Here is a 20,881-nt window from a genome sequence, read left to right on the forward strand (position 1 = left end):
GTGTAGCACCACTCCCCATAGATTTGACATGATTGCACTTCATGCCCATATCAAGTTGTACATAAAGAGTTTGATGTTGTTTTTATCTTTGAAACATGTCCATCATACGACTCAATAACAAGCTGCTCATTAAAACGTTTGTGAATGAAATCTTGAATTATGTAGCAATTAAATGTGCAAATTCTAAAATAATTGTCACTAAATTAATTATATGTGTTCCATTGAAAGTTAGGGAATGGTTTTCAACCACCACAACACAGTATTCACAATGTGTGGCTTGTAGAGCTAAAGGAGACTTGTGTCTTAAAGAGATGGTTGGAACCGTTAAGCACCATGTGTTTTGAGTTATAATCAATGCACATCTATACAAAATCTTGAAAGAATGAAGAGTGTCTCCACTGCTACACGAAAGCATTCCTTGTTGCCAAGACATAATGTCTTTTTTGGTGGGTAAATATGGAGTCTTTTGACACAATGAAGAATGGGTTTTGGGAGGTCTCTACACAATGGAAGATGGGCTTGGTTGGGGTGTGTAACTTATCAAAATGTGGTTGGAACCGAGGTGGAGAATCTGCTTAAACGAAATTCAAAAAGACGAGAAATGACCGACAGAAATCAGTCGCGGCAGCTAGCTGCTGGCTAGACGGCGGCGGCTCCCGCGTCCTTGTACTCGCCCAGCTGCTGGGAGACGAGGGCGTCCTTCTTGCTCCATCGGGCGCGGAGGATGAGCAACGTGACGACGACGAAGACCCAGTAGAGGATGTAGGCGGAGAGGGTGCCCTGGGAGGCCTCGTTGCGCCAGCCGACGACAGCGTTGAGGAGCTTCCAGAAGCCGGCGTCATTCTGGCTGCAGCACTCCAGCTTCCACACCATCTTCTCGTTGTGGGTGTACTCCTCGAACTCGTGCACCGAGGCTGCGAACAGCCCCGCGGCGATGAGGAGGAGCAGGAGCGTGGCAGTCCCCAGGAAGTACTTGAAGGCGACGTGGTTGCCGCCTTTGTAGAGGAGGTACCCGACCAGGATGCCGCAAAGGGCCCCCACCACGGCCGGGATCGGGTAGGCCGTCCCGGATCCTGAGCCCAGCTCGGTCCCGCCCAGGAATATGACCGCCTCGGCCCCCTCCCGCAGCACCACCGTGAAGGGTATGACGAACAGCGCGTACTTGCTGCCCTTGCTCTCCAGCTCTTCTTCCTTCTTCAAGGCCTCCACAGTCACCTTGGTCAGCTTCGCCTCCCACTTGTCCCGCCACGTCTCCACCCTGATCATGGAGAAGGCCATCAGCGTGATCAGGACCACGGCCACCAGCCCCAGTATCCCCTCCCACAGCGCCTCCGACTTCTCCCACGCCTCCTTCGCCACCGTGTAGTACAGCGACAGGAAGATCGCCGCCGCCACCAGCGACAGCACCACCCCAGCCACCACGCCTGCCCACGCCTGCCGCTTCAGCTTCTTCCTCATCTCCACCTCCTTCACGATCTTGTCGATCAGCGTCAGCATCACCGACAGGATGATGGCGGCCTCCAGGGTCTCCCGGAAGAGGATGAAGAAAGCCGGCACACTGAAGAGCTCTACCATCTTCGCTGCGCCCCTCTCTCACAACAGAAGGTACTAGTGATAATTGATGCTGCCCTGCCGCAACACGACGCTAAGCGGAGCTTGATCTGCGAGAGGATATTCGTGACGAGAAATGGCAAGGGCATTTTAAACGTGGAATCCGCATCCGGTTGCTGTTAGAGGCACGGTGTCCTCCTGAGTAACACGCCGTATTGACCTCGAGAGCAGGACCCCACAGCAAAGAAGTGTGGAGTCAATGCCATGTCGCGTGCCAGGCACCAGCGCCAGCTCTCCATCTAACATTCTATGGCTGCAGCTAGAAAAGAAGACATGGATCATGAAACGCTTAGGAACGTACATATGGGCCTCAATCATTATCGGCGTAGTCGTTGCCAGTCGGGCACGCTGCTCACAGAAAACCAACCTTGATACAAAATTTGGCAATCCCACGTGAATTCTAAAGTAGTTCTTTTTTTATTGAGAAGAACGCCCTAAGTAGGTAATGGCAACTTCTTTAGAAAGTATTAGAAATAACATCCAACTTAGCTATAGTGCAGACATACTTTCACCAACTTCGTGCACCATTTTAAAAGCAAAGTACTTTTTAAAATAAGTTCAACACTAGTCTTAGAAATAACTTCCAACTTACCTAGTCTAGACATATTTTCACCACCTTCTTGCACCATTCTAAAAGCAAAGCATTTTTTGTATGGCAAAAAGTAGGTCATTTCTCAAGGCCCAAAATCGTCTTAATGCCTATAGCATTGAGCACGTTCCATGTTTTTTTGAATTCAACATTAAGAGACCAATCAAACAAAATGTGCTTTCGATTAACCACATCGTAAAGACTTGCATACTTCATGATCCCCCTTATTTTGTTCCAAACTGCTCTCGTTTTCCCTACAATGCCAAGACATGAGTACAATATCTTAATCATCTTATTTGCAAAACACAAGAGTAATATCTCTAAATCTGCTAAGCAAATCTTTTGGAGGCAACTCTTTAGTAACCACCCTCCTAAATAAAACATTCATATGAGTAACTGTTCACCCCTAGTTTAAGTGCTTCTTCCAAGTTCTAAACATCTCCCTAGGCTCCACCTTGACCCATCTCTCCTTAACACCTATGATCCATCTGTTATTCTATTCTTTAGAATCCTCCTTAATCTTCAAAAATCTTTAGGATTCCTCCATTGCTTAAGGATGCCCTTATCTCTTTCAACCAAAGGTGAGGACCCTTATCATCACTCAAAAATGTATAAGTTTATTGCATGGATCAAAAAGAAGGGATTTTTAAATTCTCTTTTCCAAACATGTTTTAAGGAAGGTTTACGTATAGTGAATCCCCTTGGGTATTATTCAAGTTGAACCTACTAGTAATTGCTTAAATGTTGAGAACCTTTACTTTATAAGCATCCCACATATCTTGTCAACATTGATGAATAATTTTGAGTATATAGCATGAGATAGTCTAGAACACTATAAGAGATCAAGGAAATTCTATGCCAAATTTCAACATGTTTGCTAAAAATTCCATGATATCAATATAACTTGTTGGTAAGCTTATCAATACAGGCGTTAGTATTTTCACCAATATAGGTGTTGGTGTATACCAAGGCTATATCGACATAGATTTAAAAATTGTCTAACAATAATACTAATAGTTGTATTGATGGCTATTCTAACATTAGTTTTAAAAAACACATATAGCTAAAAGTTTTAGTTGAATTCTTGGTTTGGTGGTATAAATATTGTACCCATTTTTAGTTTCCCCCTTTGGTTCTTTTTGGAAAACTTGGAGGGATATTGGAATTTCTTTTTATACTTTTGAAGTTACAATGAAGACTTTCAAGCATAAAGTTAAGATTTAAAAAAGAGAGCATAGAGACCTATTATGGTTTAGATATTAGACACTCAAACGTGTAGTGGTAGCATGCATTCGAGATATCTTTTTTTGTCTAATGTGATATGGGGGTTCTATCATCATGCGAGCTCTTGGCTTACAATATTGCTCCTATTAGTACTCTCTTGCATTCCTCTTCTACATACTTAGGACTCTACAAGATTAGGGTGAATAGAGTTCTTTTGCTCTCTAACTTGCCTAAGTTTGAAGGTTAATGTATCTTTTGTGAGTCTTTCTAAAGGTATGAAGCTTCTAGGGTTCCACTTGCTCAAGTTTTTTGTGAGCCCTTACTATGTCAAGTGAAATGAGGACCCTTGTATGAAAATGCACACCTAGAGCAACACACAAAGCTACTATAGAGAAACAAACCAAGATGAAGGGAAGAAAAACACTTAGCATCAGCCATAAGGAGCCTTACAATAGCAAGAAGGAGCATCCTAGCAACACATATTGTAGAGTGCCCAAACAAGGATAAGAGATGGTCAATCCTCAAAGAGCAAAGAAGACTTTTTGGTGATACGATGAAAACGTCTTCTTTTGTGCAAGAGAACATACAAAAAACAAAGAAAAAGGTTTTCTATTTTCTACATTGGAGTTGGTTCTTGTTTGATATTTATGCTACATTTTTGTAAGTGATGTGTATGTTTTGTACATTATGTACAATGGATTTAGTTTGGAGTGCTATTTGTTATGGAGATATTGTATGTATACTACTTGCACCACTTGCACCATTATGCTAACCTAATTGAATACTTTGTAAGCATGTTTAGTAACCAAGTGTTTTAACTTACTATATTGTAGGGAAAAATAGTATGGACGAGTATCCGATGCTCACATGTAGCGTCACAACATCCACCCCCTCTAAACCTGTACATCCTTCAGATGGCCACAACTACCCATCCTCATCTCCTCCAAGCTCCACAATCAACTCGAACTCCTCTTCCTCCACATTTAGGCTTTTCGCTTCATCTTCCATATCATTAACTTTCTCTTCTTCATCCTCTCTGCCCATTATCTTCTTCCTCTTCCAAGTTTTCCACTGTGTATGCCCCTTCATCTCTTCTCTTGAACACTTTAATCCTCTTAACCGCAATGGGCACCCTCAAAACTGAGTACATTCGGTGTTACCCATAAGGAACATGAGGAAAAACGCTTTGAGATCATAAAATAATGGGACAATGGAAAACCAAATTAAGAGTGGAAAAATTTCAAATTTTTATTTTCCATTAAAAATACTAAGGCTAAAAGAAAGTATGGTTTTTAAGAAGAAGGCACGCTCAACTAGGCTAACTCAAAAATAGAATGCTAAGAAAAGCAAGGAAATTAGAAAAGCATGCCATGCTCTTTTTCCCCAAATATCTATTTAGACATTCTCTATTTGGCAAAAAATTGCAGGTTTGAATATTTGCAAGAGATATTGAGCCCTAGAGGATCTTAATCTCTAAGACATATCCATTTGAAGCTTCATGAATTGTGCTCTATGTGATCTCCTTTGACATCTTTCCCTGTTGGTGTCTATATGTTGATGTTTCTCTCTCTCTATCTCAGTAAATATCAATTATAGCTAGAGGTGATTCAAAGGTCCATGACTTTGAATTGACTCAAGAATATTTGTGAGTGCTAATGTATCCTTGCTTTACCTTGAGCAATAGTAAACATGAGTTTTAGAGGCTATTCATGTGCATTCGTGAAGATCGTGGCTTGAAAACTATTCTTATGACCCCTAAAAGATGTAAGGAGAACACATATACTCCCATTAACAATGAAGCTATCATTGAAGTTGAAGCCCATCCTAAGGCTAAAGTGCAACTTGAAGAAGCCCCAAAATGCATGTAACTCAATGTTACAATGGTCACATGCGAACTTGAAGTTGCAACAATAACCATGGCCTAACCATAATAATCATGTTTGGAAAAAATTATGGTTATTAAAATTATTTTTAAATATCTCAATTTTCTTAATAAAAATCATGTAGTTGGTCACATGTATAATAGCAGGTTTTAAAGAAATAAACCTAAGATAGTGTTAAAATATATGTAGGATTGATTTTTTAGCTTCATAAATTGTATTGGTTGTAAATAAATTAAACAAGAACCTATTTAATACTAAAATAAAATTTAAAATTATATTTTTTAAAGAAACATAACATAAGAGTAAGAATGGTAGTTCCTATGCACAATATATTTAAAAAGTGTTTGAAAACATGGTTTTTATGATTATGACTATTTTTGTATTCGGGCATTGGTGGATTATTTTATCTTGTGAATCCATGTTTGTAACAATTGGATCAAATAATGATTATAATGATTTTCGGCCATTAGGATCCCTATATACCAACACACCTTAGCATCTTGCAGAACACCTAAAAACTCATCTCCAAGTGAGACTTCTATGCTCTTGTGGGAGGTAGTTGTTTTGTTTTTGGATCGTTGTGGTGAGTACTTGATAGGAAAAATGGATCGAGTGGTAAGTGCTTCTCTTGTCTAGAATGGATCTAGAGACTGAAGGAAGCTTAGCGGGCCTCTCAACTGGTAAACTCCATGTAATCCGTAAGAGTGGAGTGTGGCATAGAAGGTTGAAGAAGGCTAGGAAGAAACAACCCAAAGATTGAGAGGCCAAATGACAAAATCCTAGGACCTCCCTAAATAGTTCACAAACTTTGGGAAAGGTGATGGAATTGTAGTATTGCTAGGCACTAAGAAGCAAAGATAGACCAATGAACCAATTGAAGGACCTACCAAAGTTAATAGAGTCAACTTGGCTAACAAATGGGAAAACAATCAATCATGTTCATAGCTAATGATGATCTAACTATGGAGGAGACTAACCTTGTGAGTTTCTTTAAAGAATAGACCCTAGCATTTTCAAACATAACATCACGATGTTGTCGGGTGCCACACTAGTAAGAAAAGGCCATATGCCATGAATCCTAAGCATGCTTATGCTATTGCAAGGAAGAAATTGAAAAACTCTTAAGCACATGATTCACATATGAGATTGAGCACATGGACTAGGTATCTCCAATAGCCATTGTACTCAAGAAAAATGGAAAAATTAGAGTATACATAAACTACAAAATGGTCAATGCCACTGCAAAGAGAGACAACTATCCCTTATCCTATACCAATCACATGTTGAGAGAGTAGCAAGAAAGGAAGCTGACAACTTCCTAGATGGATTTTCAGGATGTAACCAAGTGCAAGTTCATCTGAATGGCATGCACAAGATGGCTTTCAATATTGAACGGGGAGTGTTTATCTATATGGCCATGCTCTTCAATTTGACTAATGCCCCTAATGCCTTTCGTCTTGTGTTTGCGATTTTGAAGGATATGATAAGGAAATGGATGGAAGTGTATACCAATGATCTCTGTGTTCGCACCAATCGAGAGGAGAGGAGCACTAAGAGAAGTTGTGCATCATCTTTCAAAGATGTAGACAGTATGGGGTCTCATTAAACCCCCTAAAGTTCTAATTTTGGGTAAAACACTAATGCATGCTAGGGCATGTTGTGTTGAGAAACAAGATTGCCACTAAATTCTCAAAAGTCAAAGTCATTGTTGATCTTTGGCCACCACCCAACTACAATAGTTTTTAGTCTTTCTTTTACAGCCCAAACTTGTAGGGTTAGAAGGTCACATCCTAGTGGGACAATTGTGTTCGCTTGTGGGAGAGATGAATTTTGTACCACACTCTTGAATACTCTATGGAGTAATAGTTTTATATATCTTATTATAAAATAATATGAAGTGTTACTTTTTGAAGTGTTTATCATGTGCGAAAGACTATATTAATGATATTGTTCAATAAAATAACAAAATAAAGTTATTTTTATTTGTTCCAACAATATGCTAGCATACTTTGCCTAATTACATAAAGTCAGGTAGCTTTCTTAAACACTACATAGAGCTAATAGTGTGTGACCCTTCAAATTTGGTAGGATACTTATGTGACACTATTTTATGGGATGTGAGACTATGCCTTTTTGGTAGAGGGGTTGATGTTCTAGTCCTTTTTACTCACTCTTATTGAATCAAGCATGGTACTCTTGCCTTTGATTGGTTACAGAGTGACATTTCTTAGGTGGATGCTCTACTATTGTTAGGGCTAACATGTCCATGCTTCTCTTGTAAAGTAGAAATGAGATTCCCATACCTAACTAAGTCTGACATTTTGCGAGGTTAGATTGGGCAATGATATGCATGGACATGAATTTCAATCAACTATTAGGGAGTTCTCTAGGTTTGTGAGTGAAGGTATCTCACAATGTTATCAAAGCAATGGTTTAAAGGATTTGGGTATCAAATAAAAGGAATTAACTAAATAGCAATACATGTTTGAATGAACTATTGTTGACTATTTTTCATTGATCTTAGTCCACAAAAAATCGAAGACGATGAGGCCACAGATTGAGGGAGATTTTTCCAATGATATATTAGGTGGCCTTAGGCTCATATGATTTCTTGGATGGAGAAGCCATATTTGAGATATTAAAGAATATATTTATTGCTTCAAACATGTTGCAACCTCATCAAGGTGGGTGGTACGTGAGTGACTTTTGTTCATGGAATAGGTGACACATGGAAATATATGTATGCCAAAACTTTTTGCTTTAATATAAATTATGGAGAATCTACTTGTCTAAGCAACTAGAGTTAGTCAAGGTGGATCTTTTATTTGTTTCTTTTTATGAACGATGGTACAAACTAGTACGAGAAACAATATGCGTCTATCGACAAGTAGTGCACATAGTATCATGTGAAAGAATAGTTGTAGTGTCAGGAAAGTCTACATTCCAAAGTGTCAAGAAAGTCTACATTTGTAATGAGATATTGGGGTTATCCCCAAGAATCTACGAAGTATGTTATCTATCATGATCAAGAGAGACCACCAAGATAAGAGAATGTAGACCTTAATTACTTCCATGAGGAGAGAATTCATAAAATGGTGTTTTGCTAGATTAATTCTATAGATAGTAAATGTTGTAAATGCTTTTTCATTAATAAAGAGAAGCCTTGTTGTTGTTTAAAAAAACGGAGTATTGTGCCTATACTTAATAGTTGAATAGAGTTTGGATAAAGTATCTTAAGGTAGATATTGTAAGTTTGGATCAAATATATTCAACAATATCTTAAGGTAGATATTTGATCCAAACTTACAACATACTTAATACTTACAATATATTTTGGATCAAATATCTACCCCTTTTGATTTCACCTACAATATTGCCTACCAATAGATAATCAAGATGTCTCTATTCCAAGGTTTGTAAAGGCAAGAATACCATACACTCTTGAATTTTTTAGATCTCACTCTCAAGGTAGAAACATCCAAGAGTATGCTTGAAGAAATGGACTAATAGGTTCAAGTCATCTTATATAATATCAAAACTTTCCAAGATTGGTAGAAATCCTATGCAAACCTTCAAAGATCCATACAAATATTCAGGGAAGTTGACATGGTTGTTCTAAGGATGATACTTGAAAAGAGCTCACTATCCTTGGGAAAATACAAGAAGCTTAGTCCAAGATACAATGTACATATAGAGTAACCAAAGTAATGGGAAAACAAGCTTATAAGCTCAAACTATCACCCCATCTCAAGGTCCATAATGTATTTCATATAAGCCTACAACCAAAGTAATGGGAAAACAAGCTTATAAGCTCAAACTACCACCCCATCTCAAGGTCCATAATGTATTTCATGTAAGCCTACTCAAGCTCTACCTGCCTAATCCTAAACATATACTTGATGATAAGTAAATTGTTATTATGACTAACTAAGGAATTGTGAAAATGTGACCTAAAAGAATCCTTAAAACTAGGAAAGTGTCTAAGAAGCTAAATCCTAAACAAATGCCTCGTACAAGGGAAGGATTACCCTAAGGAAGATGCCACTTGGGTTGATAAGGCAATTTTTATAAAACAACGCCCCTAGTTTCTCTCAAGATAAGAACATCTCGCTTTCTCTAAGAGAGGGTGGATATAATATCTCTATTACACAATTCAAATCAATAAAAAAATTTGTGTTTCAAAACAAGTTAATATAATGTACGAAGAATATTGAACAAGTGATTTTATCAATCAAATCTGAATGCTTGATGCATTTGTATATTTACCCATTGTTAAACACAAGTGTAGAGGGGGAGATGGAGAGAAAAAGAGAAAAAAAAAGAGAAAGATGGTTATGAAAGTAATGAAAAGGAGAGAGGAAGAAGTAAACCATTTAATTTCTTCTTTCTTTATTTTCTTTGTGCATTGTGCTTGTGTGTGTGTGTGTGTGGAGAGAGAATACATTAAAGTTTTGTGCATTAAAAAAGGGATGAGGGGGAGAGAATGAAAGGCAAAGGAGAAAGAAAGAGAGATATGGAGAAAGACCAAGACAAGGGAAAGGAGATCGAGATACATGGAGAGAAACAAAGAGAGGAGAAAATGAGATGGAGATAGAGAGAGAGAAAGCTATTGACTTTTTGTTAATTAAAAAGACAAGAGAGATATATATATATAGGGGGAGAGAGAGAGAGAGAGAAAAAATATATATATATTTTTAAAAAGGGATGAGTGGAAGAGTGAAAAGCAAAAGAGAGAGCAATCAAGAGGTAGGAAAGGATATATATGCTACCTCAAGAGCTCAAACACTTCTCTAACATACTACAAATAGTCCTTCATGTTCTTGCTATAAATCAAGATATTATCCAAAAAATACAATGAGTTTTTTATCAAGGAAAGGCTGTAGTGTCTTATTCATCAAAGCTTGGAAAGTATCTGTAGCATTAGATAACCCAAAGGCATCATCGAGAAATGGTAGAGATCCCTCTCCATTTGAAAAGCTATTTTGTACTCATCCCTTTTCTTCATTCAAATTTGGTGATAACGTGAATGGAGATCAATCTTCGTAAACACTTTGGTATCTTCAAATTTCACTAGTTTTGTTGCTCAAATTTCATGTTCTTCCTACTCCTAATCTCTTCCAAGCTTGTCGAGCAACCTTAGTACACTCGGTAGGGAACATCTCCAACAAGTTTCTACAAGATATGAGCCCTAATCTTCTTTCCCTTTGCTAAAAACCCTAAAACACAGTAAGGTAGCCTTAGCACAAACCTAAAATCTTCAATTTCTTCAATCTTTGGCTCTTGTTGACCTCCAAATTTTCTCTATCATCATTTTGAAGCAAGATGGACTCCAAGATTAAAGGCATTGCAATGATTTCACCATATTGAGGTTCTTGAAGCTCATATTGAAGGATTATTTTGGGTTTTTCTTCAAGAAGCTTGAATATTTAACATCTAGCTTGATCAAGATACTCCACTTACTGAATCTCAAAAATCTCTCAATAATCCGAGAAAAATATTGAATTTATGAGCTATATTAATCACTAGTATTAATGTGTATAGTTTGGATGGTCCAAAGATATTAGATTTTAGGCAAAACTAGTATATTTTAGATATTATCCTAAAAAAGATATGGAGATTTTTAGAACTGAATGTCATTTAAAAGAAAAGACAAGTGATGTTTTAGTTAGTTTTGGAAAATTTATAAAAAGAAAAATAAAGAAAAGTGATTTGCGAAATTGTGCGCGCCGCGATCGTAGTCCACAAATAGAAAACAACACTTCAAACAGAGAAAAGAAGAAGGAGTGAACTAAGAGCTTTCTAATCAAGTGTCTTGGGGTTTTACCCCCCTTTCGGAACCAATGGAACCATCAGATTTATGATCTGAGCATCAGATCACTGATCTTTCCAAGATCCCCCTCCACAAAGAGCTCCACTTCTCAGCCACAAGCCCTATTCTCTAATTCACTATAAATATGAGGCATGGGAGAGGCATAAGAAAGCATAAGGAGACCCCGAGAGGCTGCAAGAGAGAGGTAGAGAGAACAATACCCCTCCAAGAGATTGTGAGGAAGAGCTTGAAAGAGAGCTTGAGAGAGAGAGAGAGAGAGAGAAGAGTCACCCCAAGAGGCTGCAAGGAAGAGAATTAGCTCAATTCCCTCTATCTCGATCCTCGACCTAACCATCTTCTCTTATGCTCTCCCATCTTGAATCTATTTCACCTTCTTAATCTCTTGAGTCTACTTGCGGACGATGGCCTCCAAGCAAAGAATGTCACGTGTGGATGACAATCTTGCAACCAGCAACAAGGCTTCAAACAAAGGCATCACTATCAATCCAACTGCGGTTCCGATCGTAAGTAATGTATTTTCAAATTGATAGATGCTTGCTTTGATTCTTGTATAAGATACATTAGGCCCCATACTACAATGCACGAGTATAGGTCATGGGAAAGGATAAATTTCATCTCATCTACTCGAAAGATGGAGTTTGTGAAGTGCATATATCAAGGGAAGATAATTGCACCTAGTTACATATGACTTATTTGCTGGTAGAGCAATTACAAGGAAGAATTAGTCAAGGGTTATGAATGGCATAGTCATCAAAAGAACGACATTAAAAGATTGTGCATACAAGTGCTAGATTAAAGCATAGTCAAGGGTTACAAATAGCATAATTACTAAAAGAATATGACATTGAGAATCATGAATAGAAATTACTAGTTTAAAGTTTAAATACTTCAAAAGTACTTAGCCTAAGAGCCCAAATATTAAGAAAAACTAGATTCTAGCTCAATGCAAGGCCTGTTGGAGTCTAATTACTTGAGATCATCTCGCACTTATCTTATTAAGTATTCACACGTTATGCCTATAACATGTTTGATATATGAGGATAATTTTCTAGTTGCCTCATGACTTGACTAAGAGCTAGTACAATAAATTAATCATAAGGGTTAAAACTAAGAGATCTTGAGATCCGTCGGATAACGATGACTTTTGCCAATCCAAATTCAGGGTTGGGTTATCAATCAAGGTAAGTGACCTATAGAACTTACAACATGAATAGTGTTTGAACCCTTAACATATATCCTAGCCGAAGGAAGCAAGTGTTAAGAAGCATTTTTGCATAGTATTGCTCTTAGATCCCAAGGGGGAGAGCAAATATACGATAAAAATGTTATATTGTATATTCTTGCATTGGTTGGAAAGAACGCAATTGGTCTTGTTGGTTGATCGAACAACATCCTAAATGCTTTTACTTTCAACTGGTTGTTAATTGTTGTTTGGATGATTATTCCAAGTGCTTGTGATTTATGGTAAATGCATGGCAAGGGTCTGTGATGACAAGTTGCCATGGGAATAAAGGAATGTTTTCTTGGAAAATGATATTAGGGCAGAATGACTTGTTTGTGCTTAATTCTTAAAGGATTTAACTAAGGAATGATATATTGAACGGCTGGATCACCTCCATGATCGCACCGCGGATTAACCCGAGAGGGCACTGCTCGATTCATGGGCCAAAGGTCGAGTGGTGAAAAGGTCAACCACGGGAATGATGTTTTGCTCCTAGACAGCTTGCAGGTCAGTTGGAGCTCTGGACACCCCTTTGCTAGGTCTAGAATGGAGTTGAAGACCTCCGTGGCCCCCAACATTTGGGCATGTTGGGAGATCCTATTCTAGATAAAGGATTGAATTTGTGGTGCCATGTGAATTGGACCAGTTACTTCTGCACGGCAGAAGAGATACTTCTGTTAGACAGAAGAGGTACATAATTTCTCATGTATGGGCGGGAGACAAAGATTAACTTGAAGATAAGTTCAGGAACTTGTTTGAATCTTGTTTGTCAATAGATTGCTTTGCTCTATTTTTGTTTATGTGCTATAAGTTATGCGAACAAACTCCGTTCCCTAAATGGCTTAATTAATGAAGCTGACTTTAAGTGTCACACTTAAATGTGGTAGGACCTAATTAGAAAACTAAAGCTATTAAGGGAAGCAGGTAGGCGGAACCCCTGACGGGTCTGTCCTATGGCAGGGTGGTCCCTGAGAACTGGGAGGCTTCTCACAAGATTTTATCGTCATTCGACCTTTAGGTATTGTTAGGTTAGAACCCGATTCCTACCGTTTTAGGGGACCAGAATGGGACTATGCCCTACGAGCAAAGAGGTTGAGCGGTGCATCCCTCTAGTTTCCCATTCTCTTTAAACCAAGTGCGGCATGGGTCTGCTTCGGAATGGGTATCTCTGCATAAAGGAGGATGTCCAAAACCTGACTCTAGAATGCTATCAAGAGACCTTGACAACTAAGAACTCGAATTTCAGGTCGATCCTAGTGGGTTTGGTCGTGAATGTTCCGTTGTACGAGGCAGATTCGAGAAACCCTAGGCGACAAAACTCGAAACATTCCCTGGGAGTGCCGGGCAGCGACGCTTAGATTCGTTTCTCAATAGACCGCTAAAAGAGTATTTGGAAAGCCGATGGGCGAGCGCCTTACAATTGGTATCAGAGCAAAACTTTGTAATGATACGTGATTCATTAATGTATGGTTTGTAGACATATCCTAAACAAAATAATCTAAGCAGTATGGCTTGATTGTTAGGCACCTTTTGCACCCACAAATGTTGACATGCAAAAGAAGAAATTCTTTCTCAAGCAAATTAAGGCACCCGAGTTTGATGGAGAAGGGATAGACATCGCAGCAACAGAGGCAGAGATATGGATTGAGTCGATGGATGACTATTTCTTTACTTCGGGAACTGCCTCTACTAATCAAGCAATGGTAGCCAAACTTAAGCTAGTTGGCCAAGCTCGATTATGGTGGATGTAATGGTGCAAAGATCAAGGTATTTCTTAAGCCACTGTCACTTGGGCTCAGCTGAAAGATATTGTACGTGGACGATACCTTCCGCCAACCTACCAAACTTTGAAGATGAATGAATTCTTCAAGGTAAAGCAGCTAGAATTAACTTTGGAAGCTTACTACTCAAAGTTTGTAATCATACTAAAATACGCACCATCTATGGATATTGCGCAGCAAGTATCCAAGTTTTGCCATGGAGTAAATACTCCTCTGAACCACCGTCTTGAAGCAATGCGTCCAACGGACTTGCAAGATGCATTACTCCGAGCAAATCCAATCGTGCAAGAATTTAAATCGGGAAATTATAGTAAAGATGACTCCCGAGATCTGGGTAAGAGATGCCATACATATGGAGAGATAGGGCACATCTGTAGGAGATGTCCCTACCGTCAATGTTTCCATTGCAATGAGCTAGGACACATCCAAGCAGACTGCCCTGATCTAAGTCTAGAAGATGTTGAGCCTCCAAGAAAACGAAGTTACACAAGTGTAGTCTATGGATATATAGAGGAATCAGATGAAGACAAAGACCTAGAACTGACAACACCTCTTCAGGATGACTAGAAATTCTAGAAATTTTGTCGACATGAAACACAACTTGTACTGGAATAAACTTTACTCTTGTAACTATAGTTAACTTGAGTAATATGAGTTGCATCTATTTTAAGCCTAGAACTTGTAAATGATTAGAGATACACTTGCAAGGAATGACAGTTATAAATTGCAATGAATTTTTATTTAGTCATTCCTTCTCAACTAATATAGATTGGGTCTTATTAGAATTTCAAAGCTCGGAAGTATTCTTTAGTATTACAAGCAAAGCCAATTGTCCATGGAGCTCATCCCGAACTAAGAAGAGGACAATTTGGGAATGTAGTTTCCAAGATAAAAGACCACTCCAATCTGCTAAAAGAATTCGACACTTTGGTCTAAAGAAGAAAATCCTACCAAGGACAACCAAGAATCTTGTGACCACAAGTGATAAAGCTCTGAGTTGTTTCTATTGCATGGAGTTAGATAATTTCAAAAGGGAATGTCCAAAGCACCCTAAACACCAATGCTCCGAGTGCCACAACATTGGACATAACTACATCAATTGTCCCAACAGCAGTCAAAGAGAACTTGAGCTTACAAGAAATGAAGTTGTACAAGCTCCAGTGATCCAGAATATACCAAGTGCTTAGGAAAAACCTAGAAGATATCCATGAGATGTAACTACAATAAATTTTCTCTTGTTATCAAGACTCGGATATATCAAATACAATAAGTTGTTTTTTTCAAAAGACCGCATGTCTGTGAGTGATCAGATTAGCGCAACGAAAGCATGGTGGGACCATAACCCACAGGTTCCAAAATGATACCCCTGGTTTCTCTCGAGATGAGGACATCTCGATTTCTCTAAAGGGAGGAGGATGTAATATCTCCGCACAATAAAAGTTAGTTGGTTAGTTTGAAAGTTAGTTAGTCAATTAATAAGTTAGTAGGTTACTTATTAAAGACTAATTAAGGTAAAAACTAATCAACATTAATGAAACCAATGGAACCTCTATGGCCCCCAACATCTGGGCATGTTGGGAGATCCTATTCTAGATAAAGGATTGAATTTTTGGTGCCATGTGAATTGGACCAGTTACTTCTGCACGGCAGAAGAGATACTTCTGTTGGATAGAAGCAGTACATAATTTCTCCTGTATGGGCGGGAGACAAAGATTAACTTGAAGATAAGTTCAGGAACTTGTTTGAATCTTGTTTGTCAATAGATTGCTTTGCTCTGTTTTCGTGTTTGTGCTATAAGTCATGCAAACAAACTCTATTCCCTAAAAGGCTTAATTAATGAAGCTGACTTTAAGTGTCACACATAAATGTGGTAGGACCTAATTAGAAAACTAAAGCTATTAAGGGAAGCGGGTGGGCGGAGCCCCCGACGAGTCTATCCTACGGCCGGGTGGTCCCAGAGAACTGGGAGGCTTCTCACAAGATTTTATCGTCATTCGACCTTTATAGGTTAGAACCCAATTCATGCCATTTTAGGGGACCGGAATGGGACTATGCCCTATGAGCAGAGAGGTTGAGCAGCGCATCCCTCTCGTTTCCCATTCTCTTTAAACCAAGTGCGGCATGGGTCTACTTCGGATTGGGTATCTTTGCGTAAAGTAGGATGTCCAAAACCCGATGCTAGAATGCTATCAAGAGACCTTGACAAGTAGGAACCCAAATTTCAAGTCGATCCTAGTGGGTTCGGTCATGAATGTTCCGTTGCGAGGCGGATTCGAGAAACCCTAGGCGACAAAACTCGGAACATTCCCTGGGAGTGCCGGGCAGCGACACTTAGTTTCATTTCTCGATAGACCGCTAAAAGAGTGCTTGAAAAGCTGATGGGCGGGCACCTTACAAAGGGTAAGTACTAGCAATTAGTGAGTCGCTGAATTGCATTGATAACACCCTTAGCCAACCACTTATTTCTTCATTTTGAATTTTCATTGATCAATCATGGATATAATGGAAGGCTAAATGAAAATTTTAGTAATGCACATCATACTGATTGATTAGAGTAGTATGTCACTGCCATGTTTATATTCCCACTTAGGAAAATGGTAGATGCCAGGGGAGATAGTGGGACAATAGAGAGGTGAGCCTTCCCCACTGTTAAAGATCTCGAAGGGGTGCAACAAACTGACCCAAGGGGGGAACTTTGCCCACACCTATCCTACCATTTTATCCCTCATATAGGTACAACAAGTGGAGAATTGAAGATTGAAGCTTTCAAAGACTCAAGTACATAGGAGATCAGAACAGGGTGAACGAGGGGTTTTACAGGACACTGCAAGGTGTATATAGGTTATTACATGTACCATCTTCATCAAAGAAGTACATGTGCAGGTACTATAGATTTTCCACATGTCCTATATAGCTCCCTGTAGGTTTGAGTAGCCATTAGGTACTACCATTTTGCTCTCATAGGTGGAAACATGGTACTTGTATGTTAAAACAAGGTGTATGCCTAGATAGTTCAGTCTTTTGTTCTAAACTTGTTATGATGTACTATAGCTCATCTTGAAGATGGCATCATTGGCTCCAATTTCAATTAAAATTTTTGGGAATCTGAATTTCTTAGCTCAAGTTATAGCCAATTTTCTAACAAGGGGTACTACAAGACTACACTATTATGGCAAGTCATAAGGGAAAAAGTAAGGCCCATGATGAGTATACTCAACAAATCAAAAATTCTATGTTGGAAAATACATCTTAGAGAGCTCTAAAGAGTCTCAAATGCAAGAAGAAATTAGTGCACTTAATAGTACCATGTGTGAACATGAGAATAGGCATGGTCAAAGGCATATGGAGCTATTATTTGGAGTGGATCATATGGTATTACCTACGAATCAAATGAAGTCTTTCATTGAGTTGGTAGATTCCACTACCCAAACAAATGCATCAATTGACAAATTAATATAATCCAATGCTCAAATAATTTCTCAATTCTCCCAATGGATACAAATGTAAACGGGAACCAAGAAAGTTAGGGAGAAAGCTAATTCAAACAGTTGGTCACCTAACCAAAATGGTCAAGGTCATGGTATCATTAGATGAAGGGGCATTCCCAATAGTCAATATGAAGTAGGTGAGACTTCACAAAGATACGATGACTATTTGGGTAGTTTGAATGGTGCCAATCCCCAAGCTTATGGGCTGAATTCCCAACCTCCTAGAGGACCTCTACCATTTGGAAGATTTCACACTAGTACTCAACCACCTATTCCAAGAGTACCATCTTATTTTTTAGGTTCAATGCCTACTAATCATGAGCAGTCTATTTTGGGATAGAAACCCTTTCATGAAAGAGAGTTGAAGGATAAGATCATTTTGGCAAAGTACAATGGGCAGTTGTCTTCACCATCTAAACTAGAGGAATGGATTTCAAAATTAGAATCCTATTTTGATATATTCCCTAGAAGTAATGATATGAAGATTCATTTTGCATCTTTACATTTGGAGGTATTTGCACATACTTGGTAGAGATACATCATTAAAGAGAACATGTTTATAGAGAATTGGAATGCATTCAAGACACTTATGGCTAAAGTCTTTGTCTCTCCTCTTGAAAAAGAGAAATTGGCATGGAAATGGTATGGATTAGAGCAAAGAGTCCTAAATGTACATGATTATATAAACCAATTCCTCAACCTTACCATGTATGTAGAGAGCATTAGTGATGAAGCTAAACTCCACAAGTATATGTATGGATTAGAACCTTCTTTATCAGAGCTGATGTTACATTAGGGCCGAAAACGCTTCTAAAAATGCACTTTTGTTAATCACGGGATTAAGAAAAGGGTCAAAGAGAGTTTGCCACATGTGCAAGAATATGGTATTGTTGTCTCCTCTTTTTTGGAGATAGTAGAGTCCACTTCGTGATTCTCTCCTCCTTTTTAGCCAAAATCTCCAATGTCTGACATGTTTTGGTAGTCTCGAAGTCCTTATTTACTCATAAAATCTGACAAATGACATAATAAAGTTGCTATGAAGTTAATTATGATTTTTTTGAAAGTCGAAAACTTTTTGGCGGCCAATATATTTTCATTAGTCTTCTTAATATTCCTTTTTAGTTCATTCACCTTTCTCAATGAGCTTCTTTCTCTACTTTTTAGTTCATTCATCTTTCTCGATGAGCTTCTTTCTCTGCAAATTTAATTTAAGTATGGCATCCAGAAGGCGCTTTTCTCGTTTAGTAAACTCTTGCACTGTCTATAGCCACAGAGTTGATGAAAATTAAGAGCCAAAGATCTTTAGTATAAACGATTAGGTTGCCATGCTACCCTCTTGCAAGGACTCTCACGAGGTGAAAAGAAAAAAAGAGAGGATATTAAACATCACTGGAAGGGACGTATCATTTCTTTCAAAATTATGCATGAAGGGTGGTTTATCAAACTGCAACATGTTTACATAGCGAAGGATATCCACTTGCCTCCAAACGAGTATGTTTCGCAGCAAACACATTGTAAGACTTGAGTTGATAACTTTTTTTTTTTCATTTAAGCAAGTACTAATAACGAATTCTTGGTTGTAGATATATTTCTATCAACAAGTATGGAATGGCAACCTATGGAAAGCTTAAGTGGAACCTTCCATGCGATTCATAAGGTGTTCACAGACACTATCTATGCTGATCAGATTGTGGGTTCTTTTATTATGCATGTTTCGTGGCTTTGTGGAGGGGAATCGGAATCAACTAGTGTGATTACCCTATCCAAAATCAACTCAATACATTGCTCCCTTATCCATCGCATATATGAGTTAGGGTAATCTTAGCACTACGAGAAAAAATGTAACAAGTTGGTAAAAAAGGGTCCCTAAAAAAACCAACAATATGAAAGAGACTTACATTCACTCCATCTATCTTGAGTATGTTTGAATCTATTGTCCTGTAGACATTTGAAAAGCACTCTTTTTCCACAAGTATATGTATGACTTTGTGACTTTGCAATGGTACTTCTTGTTAGAGAGAGTTATATGGTTTTCTAGGATCAACAATATCCTCATATGTGGTGTCCAAGAAGGTAGTCAGGAGCCTGCCAGCACTGCAAATGGAAACATGTAACTAAAATAGATAATAACATAAAATAAATAATTAACCAAAAAGCAAGCAGTATTCCATTCAACCCACATTCTTCCTTGGCCATGGATACCACTTAGAGAGTTCATGAGGATAATTTCTTTGGTGAGTGTATCCGATGTAATAAAAAAATTTATGGTAGTTATGATGGAATCAAAAGCTTTGAAAGACATTGTTATATTTGAACCAAATCTCAAAAAAATTTCCATTGATAACAGTGGATCAACAATACACATAATTTTAGAGATTTATTGGCTAAGAGATGCAATCAATGTACTAAAGCTAATAGCAAAAATAAAGGAGTGTTATTTGCAATCAATAGCACAATTATTCTATATACTAAAATTTTTTAGAGTCAAAATGTCTTACCTTATGCAATAATAAACTACATAATCTAACAATTAAATATCCTTTTTACAACTAGCATGGACTTGTCCTCATGAGATATGCAAAGATAGTCCTCTTCCTCAGAAGTGCAAGAAACATTAATAACCATTTGCCCATACACCTCACCCATTCTCTTATAATTAACAGGTCCAAATACATCGATTTTTCTCTTGCAAACATCATCCTCGGTACCTTATTTTGCTAATCATATTAAAATATTTATTCATTAGGGTGATCTTATGAGCATGAGCAGCAACAATGTAAGGATAATTCATAAATTCATAAAGTCAACAATGTGAGGATAAGTTGATATGACGCGAGAGCAGCAAAGCCAAATTTTCGCAGGGTCATATTCGCACCGTATCGTGGAGCAGTTCATACGGCACGAGCGTGGCAAAAAGCATAATGTTTGGTACTATACTTTTCACTCCATATCATGGATGACTTGATATGGTGCACGAGTGGCACAACAAAATCTCCGTAGGGGTCCTCCTCCCTCAGTATCGTAAAGGAGTAAACATGCGCGTGCAAAGTACACCCCCCTTGTAATGACTTATTTTTTGTGAGATATTAAACCTATCAAAATAATTCAAAAAAATTCCATGAGTTTATTAGGCTTTGAAAAAAATTTAGAAATTTTTTAAGAATTTTTTGAGCTCATTTGAATGGGTATCCGAGACGCTCGGATACCCATTTTTGTGTTGTATCGGCATAGCTATTTTTGGGTGGTTTTTTTG

The 20,881-nt window shown here is 38.3% G+C and overlaps 1 pseudogene; it reads right to left on the reverse strand.

The window, feature by feature from the left end:
* Positions 1-336: 336 nt before the first annotated feature.
* On the reverse strand, positions 337-1,683 carry LOC148021657 (high affinity iron permease 1 pseudogene; annotated as a pseudogene).
* Between the last annotated feature and the right edge of the window lie 19,198 nt (positions 1,684-20,881).

The sequence above is a fragment of the Lygodium microphyllum genome, chromosome 17, assembly GCF_053477565.2.
Source record: "Lygodium microphyllum isolate KBCC chromosome 17, Lygodium_microphyllum_v1.1.10, whole genome shotgun sequence".
NCBI lineage: Eukaryota > Viridiplantae > Streptophyta > Polypodiopsida > Schizaeales > Lygodiaceae > Lygodium > Lygodium microphyllum.